The 15472-nt window shown below is 43.8% G+C and overlaps 1 long non-coding RNA gene across 2 annotated transcripts in view; it reads left to right on the top strand.

Moving 5' to 3' along the window:
• Window positions 1–15472, top strand: part of LOC147574980 (uncharacterized) — a 91520-nt gene that overhangs the window by 34553 nt on the left and 41495 nt on the right. For both annotated transcript variants that reach the window (XR_015243333.1, XR_015243334.1), the window contains exon 2: window positions 5779–5869. This is a non-coding gene — a long non-coding RNA (uncharacterized LOC147574980). The remainder of the gene's footprint in view (window positions 1–5778; window positions 5870–15472) is intronic.

Raw genomic sequence — 15472 nt, 5'->3', positions numbered from 1 at the left:
CAGCACTAACCTTTGAAGTGGGTACTTTGACCATCTGTGTTTCACAGAGTGAGGGTGTCAGCTCAACAATTCTGAGTGGCCTGTCCATGCTACAGAAATTTTAATCCAGCTCCCCTAACTCCAAGTCCAAGGTTATTAGAAGCTTCCACTTTGGGAAGAACATTTCTATAAGGTCCATATCCAAGGGTATAATGCTTCAACAGGAAATGGGGCAGATGTAGGTCAACCACAGCCACTGGGAACAGGCTGAGATGTGTTGTTATAGGTCATTGACCTAAGCCTTGGATCATAGGTTGGGTCATAGGCCTGCCTTTGCTGCTTACTAACTAGGTGACCTCTGATATGTTACCACCATCCATGCAGCTCCCCAAACTCAAAGCCCATGGCTTGTCCTCAACACCTCCCTCTCACTCTTCATGTAATCCATCCTTACAGATTTTGCCTTCTGAATATCTTCAAGTTTGCACGCTCTTCATCCCCACTGATATCACCTTAGAAGTCACAGCATGTCAGTCCCTTACTTAAAACCCTTCAACAGCTCCAATTTATCTTGGGATAAAATGGAATCTCTTGCTATGACCTCCAGGGTCCAGCATACCTCCACAGACTCATCCTGAGCCACTTGTTGTTTTGCTGTCTGGGCTCCGGTCACACTGGTGTCTCTGTCTTTCAAATACTCCATGTTCCTTTCTGCTCTGAAGCCTTGAGAGACTTTGGTCCTCCCCAGGGAATACTTCTCACGTCCTAATTCACCCACTGAACTCAACTCATGCTTCAGATCTTAGCTCATTATCATTGCCCTTGGGGGCCTTCCTCATTCCTCCTGCCCCCTCTTCCCTACCACTAACTCAGTTCCTCCTGTTACACACTCTCCTAGTTCACTGCACTTACCATAATTTGCAATTATGCAGCCTGTGGTGACTTCCTACCTCATCTATAGAGTTGAACTCACTCTTAGTACCTGATTACAGAAACTGGGATGTTGTAAAAACAGTAACAGCGGAGCTGGTGCTGGTACAGCTTATACCAGTAGCTAATGTCATTGTGTGAAGCATGTGCCAGTCTTGCTCTTAAGTGCTTTCTTGAACCGGTTCTCTTAAACCTGAACAACCTGGGATGAATTAATGTACCTAATTTCTCTGAGCATCATTTTCCTTATAGACAAAATGGAGAAAGTAACATGTGAGAAAATCACAACCAAATTTGAAGTACTTTGTATTTTCTTTAACGATTCACAAATGAAAGGATTTAATATTTTATTTTATTGCTATTTAAATTCGAGTTAGTTAATATACAGTATAGTCTTGGCTTTAGGAGTAGAACCCAGTGATTCATCTCTGACGTATGACATCCAGTGCTCATCCTGAGAAGCGCCCTCCTTAATGCCCATCACCCATTTAACTCCTCCAGCACCCTCAGTTTGTTCTCTGTATTTAAGAGTCTCTTAGGGTTTGCCTCCCTCTCTGTTTTTATCTTATTTTTCCTTCCCTTCACCTGTGTTCCATCTGTTGAGTTTCTCAAATTCCACATATGAGTGATATCATATGACATCTGTCTTTCTTTGATGACTTATTTCACTTAGCATAATAACCTCTAGTTACATCCACATTGTTGCAAATGGCAAGACCTCATTCTTTTTCATCACTGAGTAGTATTCCATTATATGTATATACCACATCTTTATCCACTCATCAGTCAATGGACATTTGGTCTCTTTCCGTAATTTGGCTATTGATAGTGCTGATATAAACATTGGGATGCATATGCCCCTTTGAAGTAAACATTTTTGTATCCCTTGGATAAATTCCTAGTGGTGCAATTGCTGGGTCATAGCGTAGTTGTATTTTTTTAATTTTTCCATGGGTTTTAAAAATTATAAGCATGAGTATATAAAGCCACTTTTACTTTATTTTTTAATTTTTTTTAATTTTTTAAGTTTATTTATTGAGGGAGGAGCAGGGAGAAGGAGAGACCGAATCCCAAGCAGGCTCCATGCTGCCAGTACAGAGCCCGATGCTGGGCTTGAAACTGTAAATCCCGAGACCATGACCTAAGCCAAGGTCAAGAGTCAGACGCTTAACTGACTGAACCACCCAGGTGCCCCACCCTTTACTTTATTCTAAATCGTCATTTCTCCACTTAAAAAAAAATTATCACCACCAATCCCCAACAAAGAGAAAACATAAATTAAGATGTAAATTTTCCCTAATGAGAGAATTCTTAAGATTTCTTTGGGTAGAGTAGAGCTTTGGAGGGCCACAAACCATGGGAATACCTAAGTTCTTTTCTTTTTCTTCTACATCCAAGATGCAATTTTTATCCCTTTGGCAGTAATATCCTCCATTCAAGAACAAATGTCCTAAAAGAAATGAAAGAGGAAAGGAGAAAGGGAAGAAGAAAGGGAGGGAGGGAGGGAGGGAAGGAAGAGTAAATTGGAGGAGCTGTAGAGATGCCTTAATGGAAGATGATGGCTGGAGAAGCCCATGAAGCCAAGCCACCAGTTGTCAGCACTGTGATGGGGCCACCTCTGCTCCTCATATTCCTCTCTGTTCCTCTCTGTATGAATATCTGTTCCCTTCTCATTTCTTCCACTTCTCCCTCCTCAACTGCCATCCTGAAACATGCCAGATGAGGCTCAATGGTGTGTGATCTGAGTGTGAGCATCTGGGCCCAGGTGCCGTCCTCAAGGATGTACAACTTACTGATGACAGCATTCCACCCAGAGAAGAGTTGAGAAAGGCATAGCCCCTTTGGGAGAATCTGGAGAGGCTGCAGAAAGTAAAGTAGCCTTTGGATTGGGGCTGGAAAGAGGGACAGGGCTTTGATAGGCAGTGATAGGAAGGGTGAGGCTGAGGGGAGGAAAATAAAGGCATCAAGAGTAGAGGATGCGGCCAGGGGAATATCTGGTATGATGATGTCTGCTATGACGGGAAGGAGTGGCAAGTAAGACTAGAACTCTTGGAGATTCTTTTTTTTTTTTTAATTTTTTTTTTCAACGTTTATTTATTTTTGGGACAGAGAGAGACAGAGCATGAACGGGCGAGGGGCAGAGAGAGAGGGAGACACAGAATCGGAAACAGGCTCCAGGCTCTGAGCCATCAGCCCAGAGCCCGACGCGGGGCTCGAACTCACAGACCGTGAGATCGTGACCTGGTTGAAGTCGGACGCTTAACCGACTGCGCCACCCAGGCGCCCCGAACTCTTGGAGATTCTTGAATGACAGGATTAAAGATTTACTAGGAGTCATGGACTGGTCATTCACTGGTGGACTGATCCATACTGGCAGCTGAATGGAGAGTGAAGCAGGAGCAGATAGAAGGAACCCAAGGAGCAGAGTTTTCTCATAGACCAGGACCACATCTCCCAACCACGCTTTTGACTGTTGGAGCTCAATGTTGGGGGGGAGGAGCAGTCCTGTGCATTGTAAGACGTTTAGTGGCATCTCTGACCTCTACCTACTAGAGGCCAACTGGGACAACCAAAAATGTCTCCAGATATTGCCAGTGTTCCTTGGGGGACAAAATTGCCCGTTTGAAAACAACTGAGCTAAACAAGGACTAAAGAGGGACTGACCCAGGGTGGCCACAAAGGAAAAGGAGGACAACCACCAGACAGCTGATGTTTTAAACTTTACAAATGTGAGGATAAGGCAAATGTGTTTCAAGTATGAATGGTTGGGAAAACGGCAGTAAAATTCATGGAGAATGAGCATAGAGAGAGGGAGAGAGAAAATCCTAAGTAGGCTCTGCCCTGTCAGCACAGAGCTTGACACGGGACTTGAACTCACAAGCCATGAGATCATGACCTGAGCTGAAATCAAGAGTCAGGTGTTTAACCGACCGAGCCAACCAGGCTCCCCAAGGAATTTCATTTTTTAAATGCTTTGCTTGCTATTTCTGGACACGCGTAGAGATAGAGATGTCCTATAAGTTAATAGATGTACAGAAAAACTCTCATGGAGCAAAGAATAGGTGGATCGGTGGCATCTGTCAAAAGAGAATGGAAGCTAGAGACAGAATCATGGTGATGAACACAATCACGACAAGAACATCTAGAGATGAGAGTTGAGTTTAGAACCCTACGTAGCAGTTCTTGCAATGAAGAGTAACAAGGTATAAGCAAAGCATAGTTTCCATGGTGTAGCCCAGATGGTAAAGAAGAATAAACTGAGCTCCTTGGGAATCCAGATGCTCGGCTCAAAGCTATCTCAAAAAGCAGTTTTCATTGCAATTGCAAGTTTCATCTTTAAAATTCTTTTGAAATATGTAGCTTAGCACATATTATGGATTGGTTTGCTTTGCCATGAAAATATTTTAAAGTATTTACTTTCTCCCCACAATGCTTAAGCAGTATAGATAGTCTAGTAGATTCAACTTTACTGGCCAACAGTTTTGCCCGCCCCCTCATCCAGGGCACTCATACCCTTGTTTGAGATACAGGAGTAGAGAAAATAATACAGAATTGGGAATTTGATAATTACAAATGCAGTTTCTTATCCTGCCACTCATTAGCTGTGTGACCTTAAGCAGGTATCTTGAGCTCTCTGTACTTTGGTTTCTCAACACTAAAATTGGGCCACTACTGCCAACCTCCATTGTGAAGGTCAAATAAGATAAAATATACAAAGGGAATAACAGATGTTTAATAGGCAGCTCGTTTATTGTTTGGATGAGGGAGAAAGAAGGTGGGATGTATAGAAGCAGAGAAGGGATGGCTGAGATACTAAGAAAAGGTAGGTTAATATCCTAACAGCTTGAGGAAGACACCATTCCCAGAGTTAAATCGTTTTGTAGCATTATCAACTGGCTCAGAAAGGTAAAGGCACCTGAAAAGAATCTTTGGAATTGGCATCTCAGCTTCTTTTCTGTGGAACAAGAGAGCAGTGATAGGGACCTGCTGGGTGGTGCAGTGCAATTAACTAGCAAGTGGAAGGTGACTAGGAGGAAAAAACCTAGAACATTCTTCCCACCAATTTGATGAGGAAGGAAAATGCCGTGGTATGGGAGGTAGCGAGACTGGACAAGGTCATGAAGATGAACTTACAACGGACTACCTGAGCTTTGAAAAATCCATCAGAAAAAGAGCTAATAGGCAGCACAACCTGAATGGAACATCCACACGTAGGACAGTACGTCAGTTGTGGGCTTGCATCTTGCATTTTTTAGGCAAACATTAGAAAATCACTCATTGCAGATTTCTTGCACTGTTACACATACACACATATGCACCATGGCTCTATGGTTATTACAAGTATAAGCAAATGCCATGTTTAAAGAAAATCAGACAGAACAGTTTACTATGAGTCTCTAAGACAAAATAAAAATTATGTACCATATCTCCCAGTTAGTACATAATGGAATTTTTTTTCCTTAAAATATCTCCTACAGCTTGTGTTTCAAACTTTTTAAAGGTTTTTAAAAGTTCTGCCCTAAACAATTCCAACCGTAGTTTAATCTATTGTAACAGTTCCTCGGCACAATGAGTCCTCCAGCATTGTAGCTCGCACCCTTCCCTAATGTGGTAAGATCAGTGGAAGCCCCAGGCTGGTAAAAGATACCTAAGTCTGAAAACATCTCCAGCTCTCTGCAGGCATGTGTTATGGAGGCTGAATCACAAATATACCAAGTCACAAAAACAAGTTGATGACAGTGAGATTTTGTTAAAATCACCGTATCGATAGCAACTAGATTTTTAGGCATTGGGATTAGGTATTGACATAAAGCTAATAAATATCCCGTCTTCTTATATAAAGAAGTATAATTTCTTTAAAACTAACAGGGTATCCTGGGAGCAAATCACCATCAGCCACTCCTCTAGACTCCTGGATGTTGTTCTGAGACGTCTCGCCGTGACAGCACCTGCGACACAGGTAAGCTTCGTGGAAATGCTCAGGTGAAGAGGGGCGAGGGGAAGTTGAAGGAAGGACAATTTTCACTGATGGCAGGACAAGCGATGAGGAAATAGCTTGGTCACAGCTGGCTCCAATCAAGTCTTTACCACAGAGAACAACTCTCACACTGGGAAGGTCAGTGGAATTCTTTATATTTAGGAGTTATTTCTTATAAAAAAAAATTCATCGTGGCCAGTTTAATAGTGTAAACTTGAGAGGCAGAAATAGCTCCATAAAAACAAAATTAAAACCCAAAACCCTTCTTTCTACTAATTTTGAGTACTATGGGAAAAATCTCTAGCTACTGTTCTTGCTGAGGGGCGTAGGGTGGTCTGCAGAGGTCTGTGGATACTGACATTTTCTTCTCTGGTCATTTCCATGTATCAACTGTAGAGAGAGATCATGGTAATTCCAATGCTTTCTTTTCTAAATACCAAAAGAACTCATCTCCCATAACCAAACACAGGAATGACAAAACAATAATAATCTCCCAAACATGTTAACACGTTCTGTGTGACCTCAGCATGTCTGTAAAACCTGTTGTGAAAGAACAGTGACAGACAGGCAGGACAAAAATGCATTGACATCACTTCTGCACTGGACTGAGGTGCGGCCATTACTGAGAAGACCGTAGCCTTTTCCTAGCAGGTCCTGAAGCCACAACAGGGCCCTGGAGGCAATGTCAGGGCCCAGAGCCCTTGCAACAGCTGGCTAGAGTCAGAGGGTGGGGCAGCTGAGCCAGGGGCCAGTGAGACTTTGGAGAGATGGCCCACACATGCCTTAGGCAAGCATATTTAGCTTACCCAAGCAGCTGTTCTTTTCCTCTCCTTCCACATGGAGCATCAGACACCCCCTTCTTCCCTGAGACTTAGGGGCCACGATGACCCGCGGGCCCTCTGCATCTGCTGCCTGGACCGCTGAGAGCACTTCCTAGTCTCTCTACTATCTTCTCCGCTTCTCCCATCCACCCTTGGCATGAACCCTGCAGCGTTTCTAAAAGCAGACTTAGAATGTGCAATTCACTGGCCTGGCACTCTCCACTTGCTCCCCATCGCCAAGGCTGTAAAACTTCTTCTCCTTAGCCTGCAGTAGAAGGAGCCTCTCATCCTGGCCCCTGCATTTCTCTCCGGTTTTACCTGCCATCCCTTCCCAACTGCTCACTATGTGCCAGCTGCACAAAATTCCACCAGACTTCTGAGACAGTCCGGTCCTTCCCAACTTGGTGGCTTTGCACAAGCTGTGCTGTGTACCTCGCATTCTCCCTTGTGGGAACCCCCTCCCTCCTTCAAGATCCAAACTCAAATGTCATCTCCACAGTGAAGCCTTCACTGCATCTCCCTTGCCACCAAGGGTAGAGGGAATAATTCCTTATGCTCCTATGACGTTTTCCACACACCTCCATGAGAGAAGCACTATGGCATAGTGACCACAAAGATGCATTCCATAGTAGATCGCCAGGGTTCAAAGCCTGGCTCAGTACATGCTACCTCTCTGACCTTAAGCAAAGTACCTCACCGATGCCTCAGTTTCATCAGCTGTAAAACATGGGAGTAATAACAGTAAATACCACATAGGATTGCTGTCGGAAATAAGTGTGTTAAGCACTTAAAACTTTCAGAAGAGTATCCATTCATAATAAATGCTCAGTGTGTGCTCGCTATTATCCTGTCCACTAAAAATTGAGTACTGTCATCATCTGCTTAGGTGTCTCCTTGTCTAGAAAAGAGGGTGGGGACTGTGTCTTACTCATGGCTATATTCCTGATGCCTTACAATTCCATGTAATAGGCCCGCAATAAATGTTTATTGAACAAGTAGATTATTTTCTGGGCAGTAAAATATCCCCATGACTCCAGAGATTTTATCTCAGGGAACTTTATTTATTTCTTTGTTTTGCTCCACGGAAAAGAAGACATTACATAAATCCGTAAAGCACTCTGTCCTGCACAGAGCCACTTGAAGTCCGTCTCATGAGTCCCTCCATGAAGCGGGAATATGGCATCCTGATCAGAGTCTTTGTTCTACCAGGGACTGTGTGTCCTTGAACAAGTCACTTTCATTCGTTTGCTCAAAATGTTCCTGTCGAACGTGAGTTATGTGTCGGTTCTAGGGACCAGAGAGAAAGCATTGCGCAAGACAGGCAAGGTTCCTATTCGCGAGGACCTCGAGTAGAGGGAAACAGTGTATCAAGTAATGAATAAGAGAAAGAAAAAAAGTTGGATAGTTTTAAGTGCTATGATTGAAATAAAATAAGAAAACACATGAGAAAGTGCCTGGAAAGGCTACATTTAAAAAGTAGGTCAAGGAAGGCTTTTCTGAAGGCCAACAGTAACATTTAGACTTGAGGTTGAGGCCTAGGGGAAGAAGAGTCCAAGCAGAGGGGTGGGCAGCTGCTGCAAGGGTCTGATGTAAAATTGAACTCGGAGTGCTCCAGGGATCAGAAGAAATTCCGTGTGCCTGGAACTTGGGAGGGTAGGAGTAATACCACCTGAAGTCATTAAGAAAGGCAGGGGCCCCACAGGCAGGGGAAAGAAACTGGATTTTATACTGAGTGCAACAGGTGGTCTCTGGAAGGTTTTGAGCCGGACAGTAATATGGTTTGATATCCGCTTTTAGAAGAGCCTAAAGGAGAATGGATTACGAGATAAGCAGAGGCGGGAGAATGAGCCGTGAGACCAGATAAGAGGCTATTCCTGTAACGTAGGTGAATAGCACACAAGCTCAGATGGTGTCTGTGGAGTAGGACTTGGTGAACCAGAGCCCTGATGCTGACCGATTGAATGTAGGGGTAAAGAAAGAAAAGAATCAAGAACGGTTCCTAAGTTTTTGCCCATGGTGTTTGAGGAAGTCCTGTGGGCAATACGTTCTGCACCTAGGAATACTACAGTTCACCTCCCAGGTGGCATACAAGGCTCCCAGTCATTGGATGGGGACAGCTGGGCAAGTACAGAACAGAGGTAGGAGATCCAAGACATCTGTCTTCAAAATGTTAAATTTGAGATGCCTGGTAGATATCCAAATGGAAAAGACATGAAGTTACGTACCCAAGTCTTGAGTTCAGGGGAAGAGGTCAGAACTGCGGATAGGTAAGTAGGAATCACTGGCCTCACATAGCGTTTACAGCTACGGGGACAGGTGTGATCACCTAGGATGAGTATATAGTCGAAGAAGGATCCCGGAGCAGAACCCTGGAAAGGGCAGTATTTGAAGGTGGCGTACTGCGGTCCAGCAAAATGTACCAAAGGGAAGCAGCCAGTATCAAAGCATGAACTCCAGGAGAGGATGTTCTTGGAAGCCAAGAGAAGAAAATGTTTCAAAACAAAGGGATTGGTAAACTGGGTCAAATGCTGCCAAGAGATGAACTAGGAAGAGGGTTAGATTTGGTAACATGGAAATCTTTGGTGCCCTTTCAGCTTCACATCTCATCTCTTGGACTCAGTGTGTCGAAAGAAAAAGGAAGGAAGGAAGGAAGGAAGGAAGGAAGGAAGGAAGGAAGGAAGGAAGGAAGGAAGGAAGGAAGGAGGGAGGGAGGGAGGGAGGGGGGAGGGAGGGAGGGAGGAAGGAAGGAAGGAAGGAAGGAAGGAAGGAAGGAAGGAAGGAAGGAAAGGGGAAGAAAGGGAGGAAGGAAGGAAAAGAATGGTTTTCAAACATTTTAAAAGCAGAAGTACTCTTTTCTTAACTCACTAAAAGAACCCCAAGACATGAAACAAAACAAAATCAGAGCTGCTGTAGCTGAAGCAGAAACTTCAAGAATGATCTCATCCCATCTCCTTGCTCCTACAATTGACCTAAAGGCAACTCTGAGAAACTCTGGGGCTCCTTGGAGCCTGAAACTGCTGGTGGGGAGCTCTGTAAGGGGCTCCTTGGCTAGGAGAATCTAAGTGGAAAGGTGTGAGTAACTCTCAGTCTGGTGAGCAACAGGCCGTTCACTGGCTAGGAACCTCTTTCCATGTGTTGGAAAGAAGACAGCATCCCAGGATTATGGGTAGGAATGCTTTAGGTCGTCTCTAATCATAGCTCGTTCTGGTTTCTGTACCCAGTTCCTTCCAGAGTAGACCATTGGCTGCTTCGGGGCACACCCATTCAACTGGTTTGCCCAGATCCTGCCACTCAGCCACACCTCCCCAAAGCATCCAAAGCCCTTCCTTTGTTGCAAAATGATTCAGTGTCGTTTCCATAAAACATGGGACCTGAGCATATGTTCACACACGCAATCTGTGTATACTGAGAGATTTAAAGGGAGACTTCCTTTAAGGGAACAGCCCTGGCAGGTAAATTCCTGGTTGTCTTCAAGGAACCACCAGGGCATAGCATAATTTGCACAGCCGGTGGTCTCTCAAAAGTGAGCTGTAGAGTTCTCTCGGGGGTGGGAGTGGGGGGTGAATCACAAAAGGAGTGTTTAAGTGTGTTTAGAAGAATAAAACATAATGTGAAGGATCTTTTGGAATACCCAATAAACTGACAGAATGAGAGAAAATTCTTAGTTCACAGGGTACCTACTTTGTGTCAGTTACTCTATCAGGCCTGGGGAGAGGTGGGGATAGATGCAAAGAGATAATTTCCTCGGGGAAATCCCGTTTGCTTATCTGAAGTGAGTCATCTTCCTTCAGTTAGTTCTAAGACAGCTTACAACCAGGCTGTCCATTAGAGTTCAGGGTTTTCTCAAGGAGCCGACCCGTTCGGGCCGCCGAAATAGGAGAGCAAGACTGCTGACCTCACGTGGTACAACAGCCCCCCCAGACAGCTATCTGCACAGACACCTGACAGTTTATAAAGCTCTTAACTTGTCCACTAAAAGGTGGGGCATTCCCTACACTTTTGTTTCGTATAGCTTTTACATTTTCCTATCATTGTCTCATTACACTCTGCTAACTTCCATTCCGTTAGCCTTTTGGGGCTTCTCTCATTGTCGTGGTCTGTTTCTCAGCCTCAGAAACAAAAGCCTGACATGGGAAAGTGTCACTGTAGGTCAGGCACAAGGCTGGTATTCCAGGATCCTTTGTACCGTCGCTGAGGCCCACTGGCCACTGGTTGATGTCTGGCCTAAAGGAAACTAGAGCAATCAGGGAGGGAAGCATTTCGCAGGGCATGTGGCTGAAGTGCACAAATAATTTGATCTAGATAGTAAAAGGCAAGGAATCTACTTTGGGGAAAGAACCTTAGAGTGTTAACAATCTGAGCTTCTCACATTATCACCCCTTCCCCTTCAGAGGAGCCCAAATTCCAGGCTAGACCACATTCCCCAGGCAAGCCCATCAGCATGGTCAGAACTCCATTGCAAGTTAACCTGAGTGATAGATTCTGTAAAGGAGAAAATCCCGCTGCACTCTCCTGGGAGCCAGGAGATGGGGCAGAGGTGACAGGGGGCTTCTAGTTATGGGTGGTGTGTTTGTTTCCACTACCTTTGCTCTGAGCTCACAGACAGCTCCCGTCTGTGAGACACCTTCCTTTCAATTTATACTTAATGGTTACAGAAATATCGCTGTATCACAACCAGCCTACGAGGAATGGATATATACTTTTTAAGTTTATTATTTGTTTGTTTTTGAGAGAGATAGAGCACAAGTGAGAGAGAGGCAAAGGGAGAGGGAGACATAGAATCCGAAGCAGGCTCCAGGCCCTGAGCTGTCAGCACAAAGCCTGACACGGGACTCGAACCCATGAACCATGAGATCATGACGTGAGCGGAAGTCAGACGCTTAACTGACTGAGCAATCCAGGCCCCCCATAGTGTGGATGTATTAATGTTCTTGTTTTACAGAGAAATTAGGTTATGTGAGCTAGGTCATAGAGCACTTAACAGAACCCAAACATTTACCTGTTTCTAAATCCTGTGGTCCTAACTGCCCCACCATTCAGGTGATACATGAAACAAGAACAGGGTGGAGATTTGAACGTAGGTCTCCTCTCCTAAAGGACTAAAAGCAGCCACCTGACATTGTTGCCATGTGTTTAGATCTTGGGTTCATGCCTGGGGTTTTTATGTTTGAGCACCCCCCCCCCCACTTTCTTTCATCTTTTACAGATTTTGTTGTGAAGATATTCCTCTTGGAAAGTATCTTGTTTGGCAAGTTCCCATGGCCACTGGGGATTCAACTTGAAGGGAAGCGTTAGGAAAATATTTTTGATGACTCTGGAGTAGAGGCAAAGTACACCATTCTGGCTAAATTCCATCCAGAAAAGCCTTCCCCAGGTTTTGTATGGGGGTAGGGGGCAGGAGTGGTGCATAGAGCCTCCCGGGGTGGGCGGTGAAATGCCATGTGTCTATTTGAGGTTACCTCTGGTCACTTGTAGCCTGAGATTAATGGACCACAGATCCTAATGCAGCGATGATAGAAATCACACCCCGATTTGCATCTTAATCCTTGAAGTTGAGCAAACATCAAAAAGCTCAGCAGGTTGGTTCAGATCATTATGATAATGATTAATAACAGGCTTGTTTACAGAGCGTCCATCTTCATAGCTCGTCATTGCCTTTATGCAGGAGACTCTGTTGTGTTAAGATAAAAACAACAACATTGAGAACTGAATGAGTTTCCCCCAAATAAATCCATTTGCCCGTAAGCTTTGATTCCAGCTGTCATTCGGACACCTCTATAATGTAATTTCTTTTTACTCGACTGATTCAAAAGTCATTTTGTCCGTGTAAAGGGAACATTTTGTAGGATAATAGATTATATAAATTTATGATACAACATACACATTATGTCAACAGTATCTGTATCTGCCTCTCCCCCTAGATCCAGAAAACTCAGAAGATAAGACCACTTATGATTCACCTTTTTATTTCTAGCACTTAGCACAGTGTCCCCAAAAAAGTAGATGCTCAATAAATGTTTGCTGTGTTATTAAACTTAAGATTTCATAACTATTGGAAGCTTTCTGCCACAACCCTTTACCTTACAGAGAAGACAGCTGAAGTCCAGAGAGTGGACATGAACGATGCAAGGTCACTGAGCTACTGACTGGAACAGACTGAGTCTAGAAACATTGTCCTTTGATGAATCTCTCACTGCTCTTTCCCCACTAGATACTAAAGCCTGGAAACGACGGGCAAATCCAAGATACCCGCTTCCCAGGAAATCTGCTGTCAGAAAAGTCTGAATGGTATGACCGAGTGTAACCTTGTTGCTAAATCTCCAGGCCTCTCTGATAACCTCCCAAGGAAGAGCTCAGCAGCATTGGTTTATTCCTGGGATGGGAATGTTAGTTAGGCTTTTAAACTGTTGAGCCAGAAGGAGCAAGAACGTATTCTCCTTGTATTGCAACTCACTTAGGATTGAAATGGAGAGAAATCAAAGGAAAGCTCATTGTTTTTGTGTTTGTTTTTGTTTTTGTTTTTGTTTTCTCATTGCCAAGGAATCAAACTGGCTCAAAACAAGGACAGATTACTCATGACCTTAGGAAGTAATGAGCAAGGCACCAGCTAATTATTGCCATTGTTCATTCGGTAACCAAAAGAAAGTCTCAAATGGAAAAAAAAGGAATTCTGGGCAATTATTTATTCACTTGAACAGCTTAAAGAAAAACTCTCATCCATCCAACATGATCAAACCAAAAATATCTCTGGTTGTTCCTAACCCAGAGGGGCAAAGGACTACCTATCAAGCTTTACTTTGGAAGCCTTGAGCCTTGAGGACTGTCCAGATGCTCAGACCATTAGGCCTGTACAGGACACTGAGATCCAAGCTCAGAATGATTATTTCTAATGATGGATGGATTTAGGTACAACACACTGTCCAGCCTCTCTTGCAGTCTGGCAAGAGAAGAATATGGTGAAGCTAATAGATCAAGAGAAGATCAGGCTCATGAAGTTGGCCTCTTTAGCCCCAATACCTCCTCAGCTGAGGATCCACAGCATGTCCCCTTTCTAAATGTTGCTGTGTATCCGTTAACATGACAAACAGTATGGCTCAGGACCAGTGGCAGACATGTCGGCTGGTTCAAACATGTCTCATTTGGGTTCTCCTGGAAGGAACGCAATGGGCAATGGCACATACCTACTGTTCTGCAATTCTTATGGGCCATGGCTCAACCAGGCCCACGGTTGACTTTGACAAAATCAAATCATTAATGAAATATTGAATGATTTACTTAAATGATTTATTTGATGAGAAAAACAGTGTAATTATCTTCCTCCACTTTTATCAGAAGAGAAAGCAAGGTTTTATTGTGAGAGGCCAGGTATAGGGATCAGACTGCCTTAGGTCCCTGTGCTTGATTCACTATCTGGGTGACTTTGCCTAATCATTTAATCTCTCTGAGCCTCCGTGTCTTCATTTTCAAAATAGGAATTGGAATTTCTCCACCACAAGTGTTGCTCTGATTATTAGATTTTAAAAAATAGTAAGAGCATGGCACATCAAGAGTATGTAATAAATGTCTCTTTTCTTCTTCTCCCAGTATCTTTGGTTTCATGTTCTTAAACAACAAAAATCAAAAGTCCTGAGCTAAATGGATTCAAATGTGCTCTTTCTTTTTAGTGCCTTGGCCAAATTGAAGGCTGACTCAATTGTTAATGAAAACAGGTGATTATAAGCAACAAGCACATTCATCAGCTAGGCACCCTATCAGCTAGTATGATTGATCACTCTGCTCCTTTTATGGGAAAACTTTCTTTGCTGCTAATGAACCCCAGATCAGACTTGGTCGTAAGATGAGGGTGTGTCCCCGAGAGCACTCGGGTCATTTTCTGTATGTGTAAAAGGGTACTCTCCATTTGGTTGCTACCACACCCAGCAGAAGCACCTGTGTGCTTTGTGGGGGCGAGGCGGTTACGTCTATGTGTGTGGTGTGTGTCAGGGTCTGAATTTGTGCGATCTGCTTGATTGCCACCATATTTTTGCGTAATTTCCTCAAAATATAGCACTTGAGAGAAGGCTTAGAATAACCCTCATATGACCAATAAGACTCATCCTATTACTAGCTCCTTCGTCCCTCTCCTGGGCCTCTTCACAGCCTCTTTCCAAGTGCCTGTGTGTACAGGCCTGTATGTGTACATATTATTTTTTAAAAATCTCAGTGAACCATTTATAGCCTCTTGAAATAGGTAGAGTTCTTCAACCCTGTCACATCTCATATGACAGAGGTGGTCCCTCTGCCTGAGATACCCTATAGCCTGTCATGCCCACACATCCTTCTAGAACCAGCTCAGGTGGTAGCTCCCCATGGAACCTTATCTGACTTCTTCAAGATAGGCTGGGGCATTCCTTTTTCTCTTCCTCCTGAATATTTTTATTACTACAGAACTTCTATATTGTGGGCTAATCACTTGTTTATGAACCTAACTTTCCCATGTTTCATCTACTTGTCTCAGCATCCAGAGTGCCTGGCACAGGACGTGGCATACTGTGAATCTCAGTACATATTGAATGAATGAATGAATGAATGAATGAATGAATGAATGAATGTGTGGTTATAGCCAAGAAAGACTGAAAGCGCTGTAAGGCAGGGTGGGGTCTTGCTCACCAACCCCTGTAGCATTAGGATTTCAGAGAGGAAACATCTCCCTAAGGCAGGTGCTCTGGCTTGTATAATATGTGATAGTTGAATGGCTAATAGATAAGTAATTTGTCCACTTTCC

The sequence above is a fragment of the Puma concolor genome, chromosome D4, assembly GCF_028749965.1.
Source record: "Puma concolor isolate L17-30 chromosome D4, mPumCon1.1.hap2, whole genome shotgun sequence".
NCBI lineage: Eukaryota > Metazoa > Chordata > Mammalia > Carnivora > Felidae > Puma > Puma concolor.
Note: the sequence above shows the minus strand (reverse complement) of the source record. Positions and strands in the feature narration are given on the sequence as shown.